We start from the raw sequence: 26,029 nt of genomic DNA on the forward strand, positions 1-26,029 counted from the left end.
TGTCCTTGTGATGTGTGTGTCTTTGTCAGCTAAGAAAAAAAACAAAAAACATCAACAAAAACAACAAAAATACTAACATTGTCTCTTGTCTTGTCTCGTCATCTCACTCCTGATCTGTGCCTTGCCGTGGCAAATGAGCTTTTGAACTAAACAGGTCTTGTCTACTTGTGTTTGTGTGTCATCTGAATAATATATATATGTGCCCCATACATGGAATCAGAGTGCCTACTGTATGTAGTAAATGGAAAATCTCTACAGCAAAAGGCCAGTCTACCGCTACATGCATTTGGTTTGTTTCTGCCATTTATTAGTAATGATTTACACAGTTTGTTCACTACTTACTATTTACCTGAGCATTCAGTATTGTGCAATATAGCATACAGAAAGTGAGGGACATTTTGGGGGGAAAGAAGTGGTGCATTTTATCATTCAAACATGCGACTTTTCATGAAAATTCTATAATCCAAGATGGCCGCCACCATATGACGTCATAATATGCAAATTAGATATAAACATTTAATCTCTACATAAACTTTGGGTCATCCTTAATATTTCTCTAATTTACAGAAAGTCTCTATCTCTGATCAATTTTAAGATATAGCCTTTTGAAATGAAGATGTCAAAATTGATCGTTTCGGAAAAAAACCTCTGGCGCCTAAAGGGTTAACAGTCCATGTTAAGTCTTCAGTAATGTGGACACCAAGGTATTTAAAACTTGTGACTCTTTCTACAGGTTGCCCGCTGATCATTAGTGGGGTGTAACTGTAGTTCTGCTGCTGCCTTCTGTAATCCACTACCATTTCCTTGGTTTTATTGACAATTCAGTGTCCAGCTGTTAGATTGACACCACTGTGTCACCTCATCAACCTGATCCAAGTAGAGCTTTTCATTGTTGTTACTAATCAGGCCCAAGATCACTGTGTCATCTGCAAACTTGATGATGGAGGTATGAATATTCAATTAATGCTAGCAGATTGCATAACTTCAATTGTGTCAGTTTATATTTCTGTGGGTTTGCCAACCAAAATAATCAGAAGGGAAAACCAGGGGAAAGCAAATACAGGCTACAGTAGTGGTCACTAAACTATAAATGTAAGTAAACATGACAATCTGGATATGCTGACCAGGTGCATCAGTTTCAAGTAAAGGGGAGAATGTGATTCCTTCTTTGTAGTGGTTACGGAGGCAACAATCAGTCCGAGAAAACATGTAAAGCCCCATTACACCACCAAACATGCAGAAGAGAAGCCAGCGAAACGGAGGGAAAAGCATCATAACTTGGAAGTTTGAAGTCTTTCCGTTGAACTTTTTCCAAGAGCCAGAAGAGAATGTGACGCACGCAGCCATGAAGGTATAAGCTGTGGAGTGTGGAGTGAAGTTATAATATGGTAGGCGAAGGCGAAGCAATGGGAATTTAAATGAGGAAGAGTTTCTGAAAGACTGAAAGTGAACTCTCATGCTGGAAGTTGCGAATATTGTCTGCCCAGAAAAGGCATGTTATTTAGAAAGTAAAGTCAAATACAATGACAGAATGTTTGACAGTATACCTGTAGAAAAGGCTCCTTGGACTAATCTAGTTACAGTGCATGAAAATGCACTGTTCTGTTATCCGAAGTCTTCTTCTTCTTCTTCTTCTTCCCACCAAATTTCTGCGTCTAATTCAACCGTTTAACGTAGAAACTTCGTTCAAACTTTGTAACGTAGTTCTTGAAAAGGACACGTGGGGAATGTATTTTTCACTTTTGTAAACTTTATACTTTTTGAGATATTAATAAAAAACAAGCTTATTTTTCCCCATAGACTTAACATGGGCTGATGACATCACAATGGGCTAATTAACTTGATTTGCACCTGTATCAACTTCCAGCTGCTCACTACTTGGACCCATCAAAGGGCCAGTTACACCTGTATCAACTGCTTTCTGCTTAACTAGGCCAACTTTCTCTGTGTCTCTCCATTCTACAAGGATATAAGGCACATTCCATCCAACTTTCTATCCATTCATCCTCTTCAAACCATTCACTCATCCACCCATTAAACAATCTGCCTATCAACATCCATTCAACTTTCTGTCTATCAACATCCATTACACTATCTAAATTCAACTTTTAAACTATATACTCTGTCTCAGGCTTTAAGCATACAATCTGGCTCTATTAAGACTACAGATTCTGTTCCTATTTCCTCTGCCCACAACTGTTTCAAAATAAATGTCCTCACTACAATAATTCACTATTAAATAATTTAACTATTTAAACTACTCAACTATTTAACTGTTTAGACATTTCAACTGTCAGTTGTTATCAACTATGACTCCTGCCAACTGTTTCCAAATAAAAGTTTGTTTTGCAATTTATGTTAATATACAGTATATTTATATTTTCATGCACTGGTAATTTCCTCGAAATTACATTTTCTAGTTAATATTAGCATTATAATTATGGTTCCTAATTTCTATTAATATGTTCATTTATTATGTGTAAATTGTGTGACTATGTCTTTAATACGTAGCCATGACCCATTGGTAGATGCCGAGTCACATGTTCATTGCGCAGGAATTCCCCGCAAAATAGTTCAGACAGTGAAGAAGAAGGGGAACGTTAGTGTGGTCAGTTTTACGCAGAGAAAGGTTTACACAGAGAAATTTCCTGTTCGTAATATTGAAGTTGCCACGAGTGCTAGTGCATGGCATAATGTAAGTAATGAATGTTCTAAAGTGCTATTGTGAATGATGATGGTAACCGCGAGGTAAATGTGCAGGCAGTAATTTAATTATAATCGTGGAGGTTCGGGAGAAATGCGTGATTAACAGACGGAGATTAAATGCATAAAGCAGTGTTTTCTTGCAGTGTGTTAGCATCTCCTTTCTATTGTTGTCTGCTAGCGAAATTGTAGAGATATATTGTATAGTTACTGTATAATTGCTAGTTTAACCGTCATTTCTTTGTAGACATGTGATAGCACTTGCCCTTGCATATAGCAGCCATTGCACTGTTTCATGGTTGTGTTTGAGCGACCAGTAGAGAAGTCATTGGCTGTCTGCCATGTCAATTTTATGTTCTGGTGTACAATGTGCCTCCAATTTATGTTGCATTGCCTTTGTATTTGATAATACCCTGATTGTAATATGCGTTTTGGTTACTTTCTATGTATTACAGACTACATTGCATTCGGAGGTAAAAGAAACGTAACTCCAAAATCCTGTCTCCTCATCATTTGTGTTTTGACTGACACACCGGAGTCTTTACAACCACATTTAGTCCACATTTAGAAACAGCACATGGAGACGGGTGCCCGGTCCAAGCGTCAGACACACCCACCTCCCAGATTCCAAGACTATCACGTCGCCTATGTCGGGTCATGGAGAGAGGGACCAGTCTAGGAGGCCAGCATCACCGGAGAGTGACTGTCCACTCTCACAAGAGGGTGATACCCAGTTTTTCCCTCCTGACTTACCACAGATTGACCCAGGAAAGACCCATGGGGATGCTGCTCAGCATGAGGTACCACAGCTAGCCCCACCACGAGTTGGGAGAGGTCCTGGTGAGTTTGCCACGGAGAATGCTTCATCACCCCAACTGGGGATGTATCCAGAGTATCACACACAAGACAGGATCAGGGCCAGGATCAGGCCCGGCTAATAGCAGATGCTTACCTGAATTCCCCAACGCCATACACAGACACTATGGCTGCTCTTCATGAGAAATATGGTCAGCCCCACCAGCTGGCCTTGAGGAAAATAGCAAGTGTCTTGGATGCAGCCGATGTGAGACGTGGGGACACTGCTGCATTTCAGAGGTATGCCCTGCAGGTTCAGTCACTGGTTGGCCTGTTAAAGACCTTGGGGCCAGAAGGAGATGTCGAGTCGAGCAGTGCGGATCACATGTCGCACGGTTGTTGACCAAACTCCCATCAGAACACCGGGCAGACTTTCGCCGCTATACACTGCAACATTCTGGAGCCACACCATCCTTGCACGAGTTATCAGATTGGCTGCGCTATGAATCATGGTGCCAGAGTTTTGACCACCATGTCTCCCGCCAAGGGCACGAAAGATAAACCGAGTAAGCAAACTGCTTATATACTGCTCGGAGCTGGTGCCTCTGCAGAAGACTCACATGATGAACAGCAGCCTGTGAAGCAAGGAACTGGGAAACTCAAATCAAAGGCCTACTGTCCCTACTGTAATAATTCTGAACATTTCCTTAGCCAGTGCAATGCCATAACAAAGCTATCCACAGACCAGTTGAAGAAGTGGATTCAAGACAACAAACGCTGCTGGCGTTGCGCCAGATCCCATCAAGCTGCTCAGTGCAATCTTAAAAAAAAAACATGCGGTCTCTGTCAGGGAAGGCATCTTCAGGCCCTCCATGAGGTAAATGCCAGACCTGTAAAAGCAGCCGCAAACCTCAGAAGTAAAGAAGAGCAGTGCACTACTAGCCCTGCTTCCAGCACACTTTACCTGGATAGACCGGCCACTGGGAGTCGAGTCATGTTGAAAGTGGTGCCTGTTCTGGTGCATTATGGAAGCCAGACTTTGGATACTTATGCAGTACTTGATGATGGGTCAGAAAGGACCATGCTTCTACCAGCTGCAGAAAAGTCACTGGGTATCCAAGGGACCCCAGAAACGCTCCCCCTGCGCACAGTCCGGCAGGACATTCAATTACTGCATGGTTTCTCTGTGTCTTTCAGAGTTTCTCCACCAGCCAAACCTCAGCTGAGCTATTCAATAGCTAATGCATTCACAGCTGAGCGCCTCAGTTTAGCGCAACATTCTTACCCTTTAGAGCATCTATGGAAAAAATATTAGCACCTAACTGGTCTCCCTATCCAACCTCTGAACGATGCTCAGCCACTACTCCTTATCAGATCTGACCAGCCTCATCTGATCACCCCTGTTGAGCCAGTCAGACTTGGTCTACCAGGTGGGCCTGCCGCCATTCACACCAGACTGGGATGGGCTCTCCAGGGGCCTGTCAAGTTCATGGGGCGGCCAGTTCCTGCACAGCAATGTCTGTTCACTTCAGCCATGGCCCAACAAGCTGATGAGTTGTTCAAACATGTTCAGAGACTTTGACAGTTGGACATCGTACCACATAGAAAGGAGAAAGAGGTGACCAGGTCCAAACAAGATCAAGAGGCGCTTAAACTGCTGGCCGTACAGACTGTTCGCACTGAGGTTGAAGGTGTCCTTCGATATGCAATGCCTTTACTGCGTCACAGCAACATACCGCATCTGAATGTCTCTAAGGTGTCAGTAATGCCTAACCTGCGCAGTACGGAGAGGCGTCTAATGAAGGATCCCCTGCGAGCTGAAGCCTATAAGATGGAGATGGAGAAGCTAATAAAGGCAGGAATTGTGCAAGAAGTTCAAGAGGAGACAAACCCAGATGGTGAATGCTGGTATATTCCCCATCATCTGGTCAACCATAACAACAAGTACCGCATCGTCTTTAATTGTTCCCACCAGACGCAAGGCCAGAGTTTAAACCAGTACCTCCTGCCAGGTCCTACACTGGGAGCCTCACTCCTAGGAGTACTGTTAAGATTTCGGGAACATCCAGTGGCGGTGAGTGGAGACATCAAAGGGATGTTTCACCAGGTGCGCCTGCTCCCAAGTGATCGTCCCCTATTGCGTTTCGTGTAGCGGGACCTGAAGGTGGATCAATCCCCCAGAGTGTATGAATGGCTGGTGTTACCCTTTGGGACTACCTGTAGTCCATGTTGTGCGACTTATGCTCTGCAGCGTCATGTTGTCGATCATACCCATGAAGGTGATAGGGTGAGATTCTCAGTTGAGCAGTGTTTTTATGTCGACAACTGTCTGCAGAGTCTGCGAACACCAGAAGAAGCCAAAGCTCTTGTGGATGACCTGCAGAAGCTTCTGGCCTCTGCAGGTTTCGATATTCGCCAGTGGGTTGCACCGGGGCGGGGGGGGGGGGGCGGTTGGGGCGATTTGACTGATTCTTGAACGAGAAGCGAGATATTTGCACTGCTCAGCTCCGCTCACTAGCTCTGATTCGGAGGCATATCACATATGTAAAGATTATAAAATCTGATTATTTTTCGATTCATGACATGTTTCTTCTTATTTTTTAAGGCGTTCTGCGGAGAAGGGAGATTGCCGTTGGTCACGGTTTGGAATGAAAGGGTTAACCCTAACCCTAACCCTGGGAACAGCTAGAGAGGGGCTGGCCAACCACTGGATTATAATCATGGTTAGCTGGCTAGAGGAGATTATGGCAACCTGTCAGTAGTGTCAGTCAGGGTTTGATCTGCATGGTGGCTTTTAGAAAAATCCATTTACAAAAACAAGTTTGGAATTTCTATATATAATATTTCTATATTTACTATTTATAGTGGTTTTAATTGCTCTACATTTATTTGACCTAATGAGAAAGAGAAAACCTGTTCAACTCTGTACATTTGACTGTGAGCCTCTTGCAGCAGGTGGACTGGAATGTGCAGGTTCGGTGAGTCTTTGTTGATCTGCCTCACTAATCCTCCTCTCCATCGATGTTTTGTTTTGAACATTACCCTAGACAAGCCTGTATTACAATAGTTGAAGATGCATGTAGCAAGGTTAAGAATCCCCTGATGGCAATGGAGAGCCTGGACAGAATCCCAGACAGCACAATTTGCATGTGCAGTTGCATGTGTCTTTGATAAGATGAATAAAATCACTTTTTAAAAAAGTGTATCAAATCCTGCAGCAGTGTTCAAAACATCATTTAGTTTTAATGCTGCTGCTGGTAATGGTGTCATTTCTTTGCATGCCTAGTGTGCTGATATGGTGCCAGGGAGGCAAACACGGTGATCCATGGGCTCTCTGAGTGTTTGCCCACCTCTGCGGCTGGCCCTCCATATGCGGCATGTGGACAGGGGCAAAGACTGTGTCCAAACGGTCTCACTCCACATCGCATTTGTTTACAGCGTCTCCAGCGTGCTCCTGTGATTTCATGTTTGTCTCCAGGCAAACACAGCTATGTGGTTATGTCCATCAAGATTATTGTCGTAGGGGTTGCTCAGTCCAATGTTCTATGTTTGGCCTGGGTGGGCAGATACTTGAAAATGACATAACAGCTGGATTTCCTGCAATTGCCTTCCACGCTGTTGACCTACTGGGGTTGAGCAAGTGCTATTATGTGGACATGGGGGTTCGCTGGTATTTATGAAGCTCGGAAAATCTCTCAAGAGGCATAGGAGATATCTGTTCGCTTTGGTGTAGGCTAAGGATAACAGGATAACTAACCGTCGACCTCGAGTCTTGTTACCATGGTATCAGGGCTAAGGCATACGCATACATGGGCCTCAAAGTTTTAGCAGGGGGTGAATGACATGCAACAGTTCCACACTTCCACATGTATAGAACACCGGTCATTCTCGGAAAATACTGTAAGTCCCAACAGGGCGAACAGGACCCCGTCGCGTCAATAATGACCGGCGCTCTATACATTATCCCGCTTATTACACAGCTACTTAACAAAGGAAAAAATATGACTGCATTTATTTCTTATCGTTTCATTGTGGCTTTTGCTGAGAAACAAATAGTTTGCAACACACGCTGAACTTGAATCAAACATTCTTTAGAACACAGCTGATCAACCGTCTGCTTTCACTTTTGAAAGAAGTTCCATTGCAAGAAGTGACTGGACTACGGTACTTGCGGAGTGATACTGTAAGAGACCTGAATTAGAAGCACAAAACCCATTTTCCTTGACAGCGGTCTGTTATACTTAGCAAGGGTCTGTTATGGAGAAATATCAGACCACAGAGCATTGGAAAGGCTCATTCAAGTGAATGGAGCATTCTGCAGCATTATGAAGAGCCATGAAATAAATAGGGATGTCTACCTCACTGTCTAAGCTTACTGGCTTTACATCTCAATTATTTGGTATGACATGATGTAATTGCTGTCCGTGTCAAAGCAGTCAGCTCTCTAAGTAACACGAAGAGAGCAATTTGACAAGTACAACTAGTAGTGTGTACAATTTCAAATTTATAGCAATCAAATGATGATTTACCTTGATTCATCGCTTTCAACTACATAGTGTTTCAAGGTCCTCTACAGGAAGAAAGCAAAAGGTGAAATTGGAATCCTTTAGGCCTATTTATCCCTATTTATTCCCTTTTGAATGGTAACGTTAACAAGCATATAAACAGTGGTTGAACTAAAAAGCAAGCCTCTCAACAATGGCTTCAACCGTAACCAAGCTAACTACCCACCGATATCACTGTCAGTAACCAAAGAGAGTTGTACATAAAACTGAACAAGTTGGCTTCTTTTTAAACTTGACCACATCCATCCTTTGTGTGCTATAAATGCAAAACTCTTGCCAACATACATGAGGACACCAGGGGATAGGTAGGATAACTGCTTTGTGTCTCTTTGCTTTCGCCTCACCCATTAACACCCATTAATATATCGGGCCACCGCAGTGGCAGTTATCCCTTACATAACGTTAGCATTGACAATTGTACTCTGTCAGTAGTCATTGATGAAAAGAGTTTACCAAAGGTGGATATTAGAAACATACACATACGTAGTATTTGTATGTTGTTTACCATTACAGTTTAAACGGTTCAGTAAGATAATTTAATCAAATTCCAGCTAGAGCATCCAAGTAATATTTCAACTCTGTTTACTGCTTTCTCTATGCAACTCACTACAGCAACACTTTTACAGCCCATCACATATCATCCAAACTCCTACAGATAGCACAGGCTCAAATACCTTGCCAAACTCACCTCTACACCATACGCTCTGAATCTTACCTCCTTGAAAAATGCTCTGATTCCACAGCAGTGTGTGGTTGGTGTCTGGTTCTAATCATAACGGAAACCGCTGCCAGCCACTTTCATGAGTCTTATTACCGCAGGCGATGAAAAGAAAGAACATTAACACAGACATGAGAGAGCATGGCAAAACACTGACGACTTGCATTGGCGACCTTGTTCTTACCATTTCCCTGGCAGTGCCTGAGTCGGGGTTCACGGGGTGGCAAAGTGCAGTGCAGCGTTTTCACTTCTGCCAATTACCCAAGTGGGAGCTGTTAGCACATTTGGTTAATCAGTTCATCACAGCAGCCCAGCAGCCGAACTGTCTGGCCGACAGTGTGGTGAGAGGACAGAGAAGTGACATACAAGAATATTTCCTTAGGACGAGACATTTATGTGTCTCTATGTGTCTTTGTACCTCTCTCTCTGTGTGTGTGTGTGTGTGTGTGTGTGTGTCCACAGTCCATGTTGTTTGGAGTGTGTGGTCACGACATAATGTTGTGGTCACCCTGACTGAAAATCAGTTAAGCCACTGAACCCTACCCAGCCCAATGGCACATAGGTTAGCATAATAATCTGCAAGTGTTTATCTGCAGCATTAACATTCACACCTATGGCCCAGTGAACTACTGACCATAAACACAGCATGCATGAGTGCTGTTGATGTGAACAACAAGCATGAGAGATGCAATTGAATTCTTGATCCTCATTTGTGCTCATGTGCATGAGAAATAAAAGCGTCATTTTGGCTCTGCATCATTGTCAGAGTGGAGAGAGAGAGACAGAGAGAGAGAGCCCAGCAGGGGTTGGAGGAGCATGCTGGACAATTGCCACAGGGTCTAGATTCTAACAGCCTTTGAGTGTATAAGAGTGTACAGTATGTGTGTGTGTGTGTGTTGCTTTGTATGAATAACTGACACATTCAGCTGTAGCTCATTCTGTGTGTGTCTGTGTGCGTTTCTATCTGGCAGATGCTGCTCTTGCCAAATTGGCAAGCCTTCAGGTAACATATCAAATGGCCGAAAGGGACATTGCTTATGTGTTAGACGTGAAAAACAATGAGGAAATTCTGAGGCTGAAAGTTCTTGCTAATTACCTCATTTACCATTTCCAAATGACTATGCAATTTAGACTGCAAGATCTGTATTAAGCATATTGAACGATGCACATGTACTGTATGGCAAGATAAAGGTCTTTTCACTTGGCCTTGCCAGAAGTTGCCTCTGTTCTTTCTCTCATTGTCTATTGATGGGAGTGCAATATGCATGTCACATTTAAAGAAAATATTCAAACATTTCTTTTTTTTTTATTTTACATTATTGTATTATTATACAATCTTGTGCCCAAGTCTACCCAAAATTGGATGGTGAAATGTATTGTTGGCCAATATAGAAACAAATAACATTTACTGTGATAAAATAGCACAATATGAAACGTGAGCTGCAATTTGTGGCTTTTATGATAAACTAATGGGAAATAAAATGACATCTGTATTCCGAGTGCAATTGTACTTTTCAACTTTCCACTCTTGCATTTGGATTCTTTTGTTTCTGAGAGAAAATGCCGACGATTATTGCTGTGGTACTAATAAGACAGTCCAGTTTCTCGGAGTCCAGCTCATAATGATTTTTCAGCATTTAATTATCTCCGTCTCCACAGAATACTTTCACTGACTGCCAGAGTGACTTCTCTCTGTCTGATACCAAGAGCCCTTTGTATTTGTAAGTAAAGTCCCTTTCCGAAGGAGAAAGTCATGGCAAAAGGCAAAACAAGAAAAGGATAAAACATTTACTTCTGTACTAGACAACTACAACTACTAGGAGAACTCTATTCTAAGAACAATAGAGGGTCCACTTTGGGATAACGAGTGGATCAAAAAGACACTTATCGGTGGAGTTGAGTAAGACCAGAATATACATTTACAATTAAATAGCATAGCATCCCCCATGATCCCTTGGCCCCTTTTTTACACTTAAAGGTAAAAATCCTTTAAAAAAGTGTGTCTGCAGAGATCCTCTCCATAGCAGCATAGAGGAGTAGTAATAAGGTTTTCAGCCTAGTTAATGGCTTAGAAGAATAGGGATATTATTACAGTGCATACGGATGACGTTAATATTTTTGAAGAATACCTGGAACGGTAAACCAGTTATTCGACTATCCATATACATCCCTAACACTAACGAGTTTATCTCTCTGTGATACTATGCTATATGTTCAAAGCATGGTTTTAGCATGGTGGCCCGCCACGGCAAAATTAATACCGCCACGTTATCAGAATCAGGGTAGATGCACAATGTAGTTGCAGTTGCTTTTTAAATAATCCTGCCCCGCTGGATGCCGCTCGTATTGCAATTTAAAAATTAGTAAAACTAGTCAGAGGTTATTATGGCTCGTCCAGTTTCACTTCACATATTATATAATGTATTGATGTAGCCTATTTAAAACATTAACTTTCTTCTCACTGTTTCCTCTTCTTTTAGCTGAGCCACTGACGCACAATATTGTCCGGACGCATAGTAGGCTAAACGCCCTCCGCTGGCTGCAGAAAATTGCAGTTTAACAATAAACAGCAATGCTAATCTGAGGTATCCGTCTACTTTTATTCCATAAATAAATTGTTTTTATAGACTAAGTGGTATGTGCGTTCAAGAGCGTCCATGTGCTACGCATGTTTGTCAACATCGCAAAAACTAAAATTTTCGCACAACTTGGTGGAAAGGTGTATAGCACAGGCTAAGGAAAACCCATTCATTTCTGGAGCTGATCGTATTGAAAGTATTTCCCATATCGTAGCCTATTAGCCATCTCGCAACAACAGCAAAAATGAAACATGGTGAGTGGATGTCGCCGCATAGACACCGCTGTTGCATTAGATGCGCACTCAATCGCGATTCGACGCAGGAAAAAAGCAACGACTGGTAGTAAAGGTAAATGGGATTAAAGCAATTTTGCAAATGTGGGGACGGCACAAAACTTGGCCAAAAACATTTTGCATGCACTTGCGGTAATAACAAAAATCCCGGGAGTGACACCCCCGACCCGTGTTGTTGTTATTATTATTATTATTATTATGCTATAGGTTCAAATTACGCTATAGGCTATGATTCTAAGCCATAGTAAAAAAGCCATTGTATTGTGTGTAAATAGAGGTTAATGAAATGTCAGTTTTTTCATATTGTAGCCTTGTAACCTTCTGATATTTAGTGTGACTTTTTTTTTTTGGGGGGGGGGGGGGGGGGTACAGATGGCTGGGCTGAATCACTGTGCGATTATCAATAAGCAACTTTCCAGGTTATATTCTCTTAATGTTATTCTGTTATTCATACAAATCTCCTGATCTAAGAAGCACATGTATAAACTTTCCCCAGCAGTCACTTCATTTCAGTTAATTGGATGACTAATAAATTAATGATGTTTTCCTTTCACATGCTGCACAGTCCAAAATACTTTTGTTTTGGAATTGATCAGGCCTTAAATAATCAGACAACAGTGTGGAGTTGATTCAATCAGTCGAGTAAAGAGTTCGAACTAAGATCTGGTCTCAAAGGCTTCATCTAACCATGCAGTCTTCGTGCGCCATACCCAGATGCCTGTGACCGTCTGCCCAGCTGAAACCACAGCTCATGCTGCATGCATCGATGAAGGAACAGAAGCTGAGATAATTGCCCCAAAATGATGCACATGCCTCTTCTGAAATTAAGGGTATATTTAGCCATCTGTCAGGGTGGGGTGGGGTGGGGGGGGGGGGGCATCCCTCCCTATGCTGACAGTGTGCTTTTACTCAATCAAAACAAGAAGGGAATTCAGGAGCCACTCAATCTTGACTGGTCCCTTGAGACAGATTTTGTGTTTTGTTCTCCAAAAGAAAAGAACTTTGGCTAGAGTGCTAGCTTTTAAGAGGAAGAAAGGAGTACTAGCATGGTGACCTCTCAATTCACCTAAGAGGCTTTGTCCCTTCTCCTTTCCTCTAACAGCACCTAAAGTGGATGTAAACAAGTTCTGGCCTTGAGTAACTCTTTTTTGCTCACCGTGACATGCTAGGGCCATGGGTGCCTTGTTACGTCCCTAGCTGTTCCTAGCTCTTACTGCTGTTGTTCTGTGTGTTTTTCAGACAGTCCAGCCGGGGGCTTAATTGCTGGATCGGCCCTATAACCTGTTCACACTACAGTAACACCCTGTTCACACTATACCTTCTGATCTGAATTCATTCTAAAAATATATTATAATATATGTAATATCCTCTTCAACTGTCAGTCAACACGCCAGCCAATTACACTTTTTAGCCAAAATGACAAGTACCTCTGAAAAACAGCCCGTTAGCTCATATGTTTGCCCCATAGACTGTACAGTGGGCGTTGCTTTCAAATGGCCACTTCAGTCGCGCATTACGCGGCGTAAAGCTGCGTGAAGCTTTAGTACCACTTTCAGCCACTGTGCGTCGCTCTGCCACTGTACATTGCTGTCAGCCTGCCTGCCACCCTTTCTGAAAAAGCAGGAGGCTGCCATTAAACATAATTGTTGCTGAGAGGAATCCCAGCCTACGAATTCAATAACAAAATAAATCATGCATAATTAAACATTACCTCGATTTAGGCTACTTGGGTATGGCTTAAAGGAGAATTCCGGTGTGATATTGACCTAAAGTGTATCAAAACATGATACCGAGTGTGAACGTATGTCTCATAGCCCATCTCGGCTTGTCCCCTGCACTCCAAAATCTGGCGCTAGTTAGCCGATGCTACCAACATCTTTTTCAATAGTGGTGCTTCGGCATCGGGCTAGCCATGCAAATAAATCACTGTTTTACACCCATTTACGAGGCTCAATGTATCTCCACACTTCATTGGTAGACTTCCGAGGGCCCTGACATTTAAAACGAGACATTGAGAACTTTGAAAAAGCACTGGTAGTTTACTTACAAGACGATTTATACAGACAGTATCTTCACGAAGTTTAGCGTTTGCAGCCATCTTGAATTTAGTCACGATAAGTCGAGCAACGAGTAAGAATGAACAGCTATGATAAGGGATCAGATTCCAAAAATAATTCAGTGGAAATGCATGGATTCCAGTTTCTTCCAGTAGCAGCAACTGGAATCCATGCATTTCCACTGAATTATTTTGCAGGGGACAAGTCGAGATGGGCTATGAGACATACGTTCACACTCGGTATCATGTTTCAATACACTTTAGGTCAATATCACACCGGAATTCTCCTTTAAGGCTTGACTACACAGTGGTAACGAAAATCGAAATCTGCTTTTGATAGCCTACCGGTGCCGCTCTAAAAAAAAAAAATATATATATATCTTAATATGCGGTCTACATTATTGTCAGTGTTGGGGGTAACGCAACTACGCAAATCAAAACAGTGTCTTGTGTGATAATTGAGCCAGTAGAGAAATAACTGTTCAGAATTAATCTGTAGCCTTGGGTAGGCTTCTGCAGAAAACAATGTTGTTGGCGATTTAATACTATCTGGCGACGTTTTTAACAGGCTTAGACAACTATGACCCACATTTTGGTTTCGTAATTTAATTTGCCCTACTTCTTGACTGCAATGTAGTCAATTGACTGCTTGACATGTCATTTTTATTTTTCTGTACAATAAACAAATACATCTGCTTTATGCCGCAGAATTGCATTTTAATACTATCTGGCGACGTTTTTAACAGGCTTAGACAACTATGACCCACATTCTGGTTTCGTAATTTAATTTGCCCTACTTCTTGACTGCAATGTAGTCAATTGACTGCTTGACATGTCATTTTTATTTTTCTGTACAATAAACAAATACATCTGCTTTATGCCGCAGAATTGCATTTATTTTTGGCTGACTTCTAGCCTAGAAATCTAGACGCGCCCCTAGCGGCAGCAAATTACATTTGCTGCCAGGGCTAGTCTAGCAACTCTCCGTAAATCGAAACTTAATCAGCTGACTTCTGCAGACATGCAAAAAAACACTGCCACTTCCCTCCCCACATTCCACTGATCACACATCAGGGGTGCGTTTCCCAAAAGCTAACTACGCTTAACCCAGATTCGAACTCTTGGACAGGGGACTGATAACTGCTGCGTAACGGCGGCTGTCATCAGCAGGCCTTAACGCATCGCGCCACAGAATTGACGGTGTGGGTGAATAGGGGATAAATAACAATAGAGTACACAACTGTTTCACCAGCACATTTAAATGACACGTGTTAAACGTTAATTCAAAGCAGTGGTTAATTTACAAGGTCAGTCTATATGAACCAATGAATTAACTTGCTGACCCTGAGAAAAACAGATTTCACGGATTAAACTAGGGTAGTCCATCATTAAGTCTCTGTTACTGTATGTGCAGGTGTGCCCGTCAAATGCTACTAAACGTCATTAACCACCTTAGTTCAGACTACTGAAGTTTGCAAACTATCACTAGTGTTGTCACGATACCAAAATTATGACTTCGATACGATACCTGCCATAAATATCACGATGCTCGATACTGAAACGATACTACGGCAAAATCCTAAGATATCTGGAAAAGAAAGGACTCATACCTCCTCCAAGTGTATTGAATCATTTGTGTTGAATTCGGTGCACTTTTGTAGTGTGCAGGTCAACTCTGGGTTCTAAACTTCCTACATAATTATCATTTTTTAGTCATTAAAATAGTAGGCCTACTTTGTGTGATTAAGTCCTTTATTGTTTGTTATAGTTCATTTACATTGTGTTGCTTTGGCAATAAAGTAGCTTTAAATAGCCAAACTAGGCTAGATTAAGGTCAGTGTTGAAATTACTGCATGCAAATCACTGAATGCTATGCAGAGGGGCCTAATCTTTAGGCCATCTTATGTACAGTATAGGCTACCCTAGGCCTTCCCGTGTTCATGGGATTTCTTTGACAGTTGCAAAGGTAAAAATGTGAGGATAGTTTTCTTTGCGCCCAGTGTACAAGTACGACATTCCAACCACTCAGGTCTGTCAGATACTGTAGGCCTACACCATTAGCCTACCTGTTGCAATATATCTGTGTGCATTCCTACATTACGTCTATTTCTTTGATAACATGATTTGCTACCACGTAACAATAAGCCGCTATTATTATTAGGACTCAACACGCTTTGGTGGTATTATATGCCGTGGGCTTTAATTAGCGCATTTCGGGTATCCCATCTTACATCTGGCCAATAATTATTAAACAAATTGTAGTCTACATGCCATGACAATATGACAAATATTACCAGTAGTACTGACCGAACATGAAATACATTGTTTACAAGTTATGGTAATGTTATTCTGGCGTGAACATTGCGCTTTCATCACGTTAGCACCCTATGATTACAGCTCGTTATGTCTCGTCAAAATGATTACAGCTCGTTATGTCTCGTCAAAATGCATTGATGAAGGAAGGTTCGCTTTATCTCAGAGAACCATATACTTGTTTCACTTAGGCTAGACTAAAACAGAAGAGAAGAACTTGGCACTAACCATGTAGTCGTGTTTTCTATAGCATATTCGTTAACCTGTAACTTGAACTCTTTAAAAATGTTGGGATATGTCTGCGAGGTGTTTAGCCAAGTTCCATGCGTAGCCTACTGCTTTTAAATGACTTTGAAACATATTTTACAAACGGGCCTCTGTGTACCTGATGGCTTGCCTTCACTATTCGCGATGTATCCGAAATAGTTGCAGATTTTACTTCACCTTTTGTTTTATCCACAAGGCCGAGGACTGTCGGCAAAGAACTATGTTGACGTTGGCTGCGCACTCACTCACTCAGAGCTGCCTGCTTGACACGCCCACTTGCCTAGATGCGTGCAAGGAGCAGTGAGAGCAGCAGTTCACACAAACACAGAACGTTATTATTTTAATAAAGTATCGATTCTAAAAACGTCGAAAATCGTATCGTTTTTTGCGTGAAGGCATCGTGATACCTTTTTAGTATCGATACACCGTGCAACACTAGTCCAAACTTACAAGTACTATGTAAGTACGACAGTTTGGGGAAACAGTCGTAACTTACATGTTGGTTAGTTGAACGATGCATCGTACCATGTTAGTAAAAAGCTAACCTCCGTAGTTGTACGGGAAACGCACCCCTGTTTATTTTATTTTATAAAGCCTATAGGCTACAGTAGATCACCTGCCACATTCTCACTTGCAATCGAAAAAAGATGCAATAGCCTTTGGTCAAGTATTGAGTATAAACCAATTAAGATAGTAGCCTATACAAAAAGTACTTCATACCATCATAAAAATTCGTTAAAACAAATAGCAATTTGACAAAACACTGGATTAAATATCGTAGGCACAGAAGAAAACTTGTACATCCATTGGCCCGTGGGAAGATCACATGCCAGTTGACTCTCCCTTCAGTGCTATGACTCTGTTGATGACTTTGTCCAGGCCTCAGGCCCATCCTCCTCCTGGACAATAGGCCAGAGGTGGAAAGGTGAGTTGTTGGGGGCAGGGCCGGATTAACAATTCATAGAAAAAAACACACACACACACACACACACACACACACACACACAGAGCATTTCCAATTCAAAAGGGAAAGCACTGCTCAATTGCAAAATGCAGAATGTAGAACCTTTAAAGGTAAACAGGCCTATAACTTGACTAAAACCGGCCTATAACTTGACTAAAACCGTGCAAAACTGGAGGTATACCGGTTATCTGAGCAGTCTGTATGTCCTCATTTTGCGAATGCGAGGACGATATGAGCCTGTTGCATTTCGTTAGATTTCTGAGTCACCTATAATGTTTGAAAACCACTGGCTCGTAATCACAATACCTAAAATTCCTGCTAAAAAACGCCTATAGAATTCTATGGCATTCTAGACTAAATAACCTTATTTCCTGAGGGTTTTCTGAAAACATACTAAAAATTGTCAAAGTCTACCAAAATGTAATATCTAAGCCTCTGTAGCACCTAGAAAAATGAAATAAAAAGCATGCAGCATCCAGCGGGAGATTCAATGTTACGCTATGCAGAATCAGGCGGGAGATAGAATGTTGCGTCATGCAGCATCCAGCGTGAATGGGTTAACACACGACAGTTGGATACTTCATCATGTTCCCATGCCTACGTTAAAACAATAAAGTTTGGCTCTCCGTTTGGGACATCGAAAACTTATTTTTAATAGGGTAGACTATCGTCGGAGATGCTGACTTGCAAAGGCCTCGAGATAACATGTTATCTCCACTATCGTCAGTCAATGCCCCCTTGATCAAAGTGGGGAATGAAAAAAAAAGGTTGAGAACCACTGGCTTAACAAGTTACCTGCAGTCCAGAACACACAGAATATTGCAACAGAAAGTTGCCTTTATAATCAACTACCATTTGATCCAACAGCATTCAAACAAAGCCTTTATAAAAGTGAAAAAAATATATATATTCCAGATAAAATACTGTTACTGTAGTAACTGTACCACATTATCCCAAGCTTCAAAGAGCTCCCCACGTCTGTGACAGGCAGACTTGACACCGCTAAATTCTCAGCTTGTTTATATATTCTCGCTAGGCCCATACTCTGCGATTTAAGTCAAGCAATATAACCATACAAATGTTTCAAAATGAGTAATTTCGGAACTGCCCATTCTGTGTCCTAAAAACTGGCATTTTATGGTATTGTGTCATGTAAGGTCGTTGCAAAATCTAGAGAAATGTGTGAGGTGGTCAGCAGGGGACAATTGTGACACACATTGGATTGTGTTATTACTTGAACATTCCACACTATCCACAGCTGTGGTATCGGGGGCAGGAGAATTACTGTTAGCGCACGCTTTATATAAAATACTTCAACAGAAGGCCTGCCTCGAATGCAGGCTTGCCCAAAATAAAGGTCTGTGGTTTGCGCAGCCTACAGTAAGTAGGTTAAATAACCTGCCACAATGTGCGGTATGATGATTTTTTACGAGCAAGATGTTTTTGGTGCCCTACGCGCACTGCATGTTCTTAAATAACAATGATCATCAGTAGCCTACTATTCGACCATTATTTTGTGTAAATGGGCTATGCATTGGGTTAGACACCAGGGGCCATATTCACAAAGCCTTTTATCTTACCACTAGGAGTAGGCTACTCCTAAATAGCAATAAAATATTTTATTCTAAAACTCTTAAGTTATTCACAAAGCTTTTCAGACCTACTCTTAGTAAGGAAAAATGACAACTCCTAAACTAAGAGCAAAGATTCTGGAGCGGAGCGCTCTAGAATCTTTGACTAAGAGTGAGTGAGTCTTCGTTGCCATGAATGACGTTATTACTCATGCACGAGCTTGACTGAAGTGACCACCTTGATTGGCTGATGATTGTACTGTAACGCGGGAATGATTCCAAACACCTCCCTTACGATGATGAGTGGCAGGTGACAGGTCTGAGAATGCGTGCGCTACACAAGGACGGAAGATGATGAATAACTGAATAAAAAGGCCTAGCCTAAATTAATCAAGAGTAAGGCAAAACAAATAGCCTAGTAGCCTAATGAAACATACGGATTGATGTAGTATCTTTGTAACATTAAATTAATCTGTTACTATGCCTACGTTTGCAAAAGAGAACATTTTAATTTGATTCACAATAATGTTACATTTAATTTACATGTTGACAATGAGTAGCCTAGTTTTGGTTGTTGTTGGTGGCGTTATTGCATGTTAGTTATGCCTACAATGCAAAATTGCTTCGTCACGATTGGAAGCTCCTGTAGCCGCATAGGATTTCAAAACCTGGCGAAATGCCACAAAACCGGTTTGTGAATAGGTCTGCGAGGTTGGAGTCCTCTCGACTTCTTTTAAGCCGTCACAGAGGTGGGAAGGTGTGATTTGTTGGGGGCAGGGCCGGATTAACTGGGCACAAATGTCTGATGGCCGCCCCTAACACCAGCCAACATGAATCGGGCGGTCAGTTAATAGGCCTATATCGTTATATATATATATATATATATATATATTTTTTTTTTTTTTTTTTTTTTTCTTCTTCTTTTTTTTCTTGCCATCTAAGGCAGGGGTTCCCAAAATTTTTCACAACAAGGCCCCCCAAATACCACTAGGTTCTGGCCAAGGACCCCCTTGATGTGTTATTAAACCCATCGACAATACTACGGCAAATGTAAAAATACATTAAGATAATCCTAATAATTATTTTAGCCACAAGCACTTCGCGATGGAGCATACAGTGTGTAAAAATTGTATTTGGGGCTTTCTGCTATATGAGAGCTATCACTCTACTATTATTCCCAGTCATTATCATGGGAAATATAATGTTCAGATATGCCTCACATTATTATAATGGCATTGTATAACAACCCTCATAGTAATAGGTATATTTAAAATTTTCCAAATGTATTTATTTTTTGCTTTTATTTTTCCTTCCAACTTGCTGAGGCCCCCCCTGGCACCTCCTCGCGGCCCCCGGCCCCCACTTTGAAAACCACTGATCTAAGGCACGAGCGCATCTGTGAGGCCAAGCCTCACCAAGTAGCCCGTTTGTTTACAACTAACATTACATTTAATTAAACTGCTTATAGGCTATGCCGAAATAGTTTTCAACATTTTGAATATTAGTGTCGGGTGAATTAGGAAATGTTCTCAAAGTAGCCTTATGGCTGAAAGCTGCTTGGGATCCTGCCTCTGTGCTGGGGATGCAGGATGTAAACTGATCCTGCTTCTCGCGATATCTGAGACTTTATTAGACTGAAGGTCGGCGAGTAGGATACACCGAACTTGCAAGTGGGATATTCTTCCTACAGGCAGCAGGGGCGGGCGAGAGAGTCTTCATTCGCCCTGTAATGAGTCATTTAACCATACCGACTTACGAAGATGATTAATTAACACGAAAACGTTGCCTGGTATCCCTTTAAACTTGGAGAGTTGACTTGGAGACTCCGCAGTTACATTAGATGCACACTCAATCGCGATTCAATGCAGGTAAAAAGCAACGACTGGTAGTAATGAAGGTAAATGGGATTAAAGCAATTTTGCAAATGTGGGGACAGCACACAACTTGGGCAAAAACATTTTGTATGTATTTGCGGTGATAGCCTAGTTAATGTGAATCGCGGACTATAACCTAAGAAAGTCAAGGAGATTGGCACCAAATAAAGGCTATGGTTATGTTTCTACAACACGTTGGCACAAAACTTAATTTCTGTCAGAAACCAAGTAGGCTTAGCGTTTTCTCCATTGTCAATGTGAACTATGTTCAAGCAGTGACATGTGGTTTAATCAGGGTTTAATGCATGGGGGTAACATGATGCGAGTCAGACAGAAGATGGGCCGGTCTTAGTCTTAAGACTTAGTCTTAGTCTTAGTCTTAGTTTAGTAGCCTATTCCTGAATTCTGACCCTCTGAAATCATGTTAAATGGTGTGATTAGCAACTAGAATTAAAAACAAATCCTGGGGGTGACACGAATGTAACTAAACACGAATGTTGGTTCGGACCTTGGTCCGGACATTTACTGTAGGTGTAAAAACGCCCTTAGTGGACGGAGTTTGGTTCTTTTAAAAAATACTATTATGTGAAAACACCCTAAGTCTAGGTATCCGGGGCCATAGACAGGGTTTTAGCCTCTCCGGATTTGTGATTCTAATTGGCATTAAAGCCCAGATATGAGGTATGAGAACCCAAACTCCTCATCAACAACTCTGCCAGCACTACCCACCAGCTCTGAGTACCAACAGGCAATACTTTTTTCCCCTTGTTGTGTTCATTATCATGTCCATAGTGTTCATGTGTTGACATGTGTCTAAGATAAAATGAAATACATCCCCAGAAAAAACACCAAAGAGAAATAAATATTTGACATCCCCAAAGGTCCAATGCTTATTAGGAAATATGGTTCTCTTTTAATCATTTCTTCTGAATTTCATCATCAATTCCCAGGCCATTCAAACTCTCATCAGTGCACTTCACTCTTGGGTCAATTAAGGATGACTGCAGGCTACAACTTCTCTCCTTACAAATATGGAGCCACCCACCTCTTATTTATGCCTTATTCACGGCTGACAGACATGGAACAAACAGCACGGGGAGAATGCACAGCACCGCCTGTGGTCCACCATTTCCTGTTGATGTTGCTGCCATGACAACGGCAGAGAGGCCTCTCACCCAACCAGAAGAAATGCTGTCCAGGCTCTGACCTGCGTCCAAGAGTGACACTGTGACACTGCCAGAGAACAACAGCACTTAGTAAACAATAGCCCTGCATTGTCACAACACAGTATATGAGTCATCCTCTTCAATTGCTATTAAATAGAAGAACATGTTCTTGTGAAGGGCAAATTAAAAACAAACAAGAGAGAGAGAGAGAGAGAGAGAGAGAGAGAGAGAGAGAGAGAGAGAGAGAGAGAGAGAGAGAGAGAGAGAGAGAGAGAGAGAGAGAGAGAGAGAGAGAGAGAGAGAGAGAGAGAGAGAGAGAGAGAGAGAGAGAGAGAGAGAGAGAGAGAGAAACTGAGGACAGACATGGTGCCCAGGCTGTCACACATACAGATACATTACTAAATCCTTAAATGGGTCTTGACATTGTTGCCTTTCTGGCCTCATCATTTCTCAGGCAATGCATCTGTGAAGCGGGGCAGTGGCACACCTGCCAGGAACTGAACCACTGCAGGGGTGGATTACTGCATGCCTTTACCCCAGCTTCACGCTGCATTCCCTGGGTAACTCGATTGCTGTCATGGCTTAGCACAGAAAGAAGGACCGAAAGAAACAGTTTCTAAACTTAAAACACCTTTTCGAAAACAAAATTTATACTGACAGGTGGGTGAGGATTGGAATATAATCATTTCAGGTCTGAATGTGCTAAAAAGTAAAGGTGTTCTGGTTCATTATCTAAAGTGGCTGTCAAATGTGCAAAATATTTTAGCACTTCTAGAAAAGTTTCACCGGACATTAATTAAACACCACCCACACCATTCATTATGCTGGGCACATTCATAACAACTGACTGGTAGTGATACCCTGTGGTTTCTGGAAGATATACATCTTAATGATATAGTGATTAGGATGTAAACTAAGCTGGGTGAACCACTCTTGCAAAAAAATAAAAACACTAACAGCGACTTTGATTTGAAAACTTCGATTGAACGTCACTAAGACACACAAAGTAGACCATCAGTGGACATCCTGACAATGGAGGCCCCAGGAGACTACACAGTGATTGACCATTGTCAAAGCAGTTGCCTTCGATTGCCGAGATTCCCGTTGGTCAATCGGTCAATCTACTTTTGTAATCAGTCACCTGAGCGGTGTGAAGCGTGCCTAGGCATGGTCCGTCCCACTGCATGGCCGGGGAATCAATTAACTGGTCCAGGTCTGTCAGGAGAAATCAGATTTTAACTGCTCAATGTGAGGCACTCAGCAGCAGCTCTAACTAAGGGATTAACATTTTCATTAAAGCAGTTATTTTAGAGTGCATTTGGTTGGCAAGCATGGGCTTGAAGATGCTTTGGTGTTGAAGATGTTGACTGGAAGTTGTTTAGTATTTAGTGGGAAAAAATAATAGGCTTATTGGTGTGATTGTGACAATAATAACCAGAGAATGGCATTGACCATTTTCTTTATCTCCTGTTGCTGTCACTTTTTGAAAGTGACAATTACCGGCTACATAATGTCTATGTGTGACCTTAAACCCTACATGTAACCTTTTAATACTCAGGGCTGAGTTTTGGAGCTAGGCGGAACGAAATTCATCTGGCGAGAGTCAGGTTAGAGTTTTGGAGAGATGTGATCAGATTTGCTTAGGGAACAAATTCCTTTTCCAGATCTGATATGAACATGATTAGGCTGACCTACTCCTTTCCAGGCTGGAAAACTCATTGCTTGGGCATGATCTTTTTGCTCTCTCCGAGCTGCTCCTCTTGCATAGAGAATAAGCTTGACACACTCTAAACTGTTGTATTGATTCAAGATTTTTTGTAGCAAGTATGACTAATAGCTACAATATACTTTACTCTATGCATTGATAATAGTGTCAGTTTGCCATACATACAAGATGAAAAGGCATAACTGGACAAGGACTAATTAATACAACTTGGAAAGCTGTTATTCTATTATAAATTAAATGGAAAAGTGCTGTATTAGTAGATGGATAGGCTTTGTAGAACCAGAGACAACTAGAAAACAGTATGAACACTATGATGTCAAACAAATTACATAGTTTCATACCCTGAAATCATTAACAAAATACACACTTCTCCTCTCAAAAAAAAATTCCTGAGAATTTATTTTGCCACGCCTGAATGCATTTGCTCAAATAGCTTTCCTAAAACAACCCAAATATGCACATGGTACAGTGATGAGCCCACCCTTCCAAGGCTTAAGGCATACAGCATAATACAGCACACAGTAATGGATGTACTTCTATGTCATGCCTGGATCTCCACTAACCTATCTTTATTCTCTAGGGTTGAAGGGAGACTGATATGCGACATTGGGGGTATAATTAAACATACTTGTTACCCTTGTACCTAGGGGCTTCCAGAGTAAAGGATCATAGACAATAACACAATAGTCACAATATGGATACACCCATGGACTCTAGGGTATCGCATCACTATACTTTAGTTTGTATCATGTATTCACTCTGACTGTTCTCACTCAGTAAATTACTGCTTAGTGCTTACCTTGTTATGCAATGGATTTTCCACTGATGGAGCGATCTTTGGAGGCATTTCCAACTGACTTTGATTGTTCTTTTATTTTATTTATCATAGACATCTTGTTTTGCCCACCTGGTCTCCACACGACAGGGTAGAAACTCTAGAATGATTTGCAGGAATGAAGCTCGTCATCAGACAAAGTCCACAGAGAGTACTGTTCTGTTCTGCCAGTCCGCTTCCTCCATACTCCCTCGGTGACGGCTGACCAAAAATGCATTACAGGTGTTCCCTATTACGCAGTCACTCATCTGGATAAGTGCGCACCTGCTACTGGGCACCTCCGAGCCAGTCCTCCACCTGGAACAATCCGTCCCACAATTCCTCAGGGTCTAGCTGAGGACATCATGAGACTGGCAATGGGATGATGTCCCACAAACACTCAGCTGGTTCTGGCCTGTACGTGAGGGTAGTGGTAAAATTTGAGCTCTCTCAGTGAATACAAAAGACAGACTATTTTCAATATGCAGCCAGGAATCAAACAATTTCATTTGAGCTAATGGCTGACATGAATACACACAGACAAAATATATTTCTATACTAAGGGCTCTGTTCAGAACACAAATGGCAGAGCACAGAAAACCCCAAAGATTATACATGCATTGCTGTAGGTGAGTTTATGTTTTTCATTTGACTTTACTTTGGCATTTCCTTTTGTCACTAATTTCAGGCCCTATCACACAACAGACTAGCATACATAGGTCCACACTGACGCTACCATGGTTTTATAAACGCCAAACAATCTACAGCATTTATTACAACATTGAAATGGTCACTGTTTCCCTGTGTTCTAGTTAACATGAACTGTAAAAACTCACAAGTCCCCACTCTTCCAGCGTTTGGAAGGTTTATCGGTTGTCATGCGTGGAAAATGTCTTGCGCTTCATTTCATTGGTCTTTACACAAATAATAATACAAGATAATTTAACTTAGGCCCCGTTTACAAGTACATGCTTATTTTGAAAATAACTAAGACATTTCCCTTCGTGTCAGCGAGCACAGAATGAAATTGAATGCCTGGAAACCAACACGAATTTGCACCTTACATTTTGCAGCAGCAGCATGTCCTTCATATTTGGATGTCTAAGTCTTTCATTAGCAAAATCCCGCCAATACCTGGGAAGGGACCATTTAAAATGAACAGGGGGGATTTGGCTCATGAGCCTTCCATTGTCAGTTATATCCAGTGAAAAAGTGTTGTTGGAAATGGAGTTCAAACAATGTTTAAGTAGGCAATAGTATGATAAAAAGTTTCCATTGATTTTAATAGATAAATAATTCATGTGTAGGCTATGGTGATGTGGTGATGTGTTGATGAGGGGAGCCTCTAGCTCTCTCCGTAAGTGGTGCTCCTTGCCCTGTCAGGTAGGTCAGAGACGTCGTAATGAGAAGACACGGCACTGAAACAATCTCCCATAGAAATGTATGGGGTTTATTTCGTAACGCAAACATGACAGTCGTCTATGTCGTGCATCTATGGCAAAATTTGACATGTGAATACATCGTGCCAGAGCCCTATTGAAAATGTTCTGATTATGCCAATCACGTGTTGTGATCTCGCAGCTGGAGCGAGGTTTAGAACACGCTTCTTCCTATACTAGATGCCC

The 26,029-nt window shown here is 41.7% G+C and overlaps 1 long non-coding RNA gene across 2 annotated transcripts in view; it reads right to left on the reverse strand.

The window, feature by feature from the left end:
- LOC121696254 overlaps positions 1-25,497 on the reverse strand; it is a 37,242-nt gene extending 11,745 nt beyond the window's left edge. The window contains exons 1-4 of one of the 2 annotated variants that reach the window (XR_006026270.1): positions 25,469-25,497; positions 24,390-24,819; positions 23,006-23,079; positions 21,744-21,905 (exon numbers count right to left, since the gene is read on the reverse strand). This is a non-coding gene — a long non-coding RNA (uncharacterized LOC121696254). The other variant, XR_006026269.1, reaches the window with a different exon arrangement.
- Between the last annotated feature and the right edge of the window lie 532 nt (positions 25,498-26,029).

This window comes from Alosa sapidissima, chromosome 21 (genome assembly GCF_018492685.1).
Source record: "Alosa sapidissima isolate fAloSap1 chromosome 21, fAloSap1.pri, whole genome shotgun sequence".
NCBI classification, from domain to species: Eukaryota; Metazoa; Chordata; class Actinopteri; order Clupeiformes; family Clupeidae; genus Alosa; species Alosa sapidissima.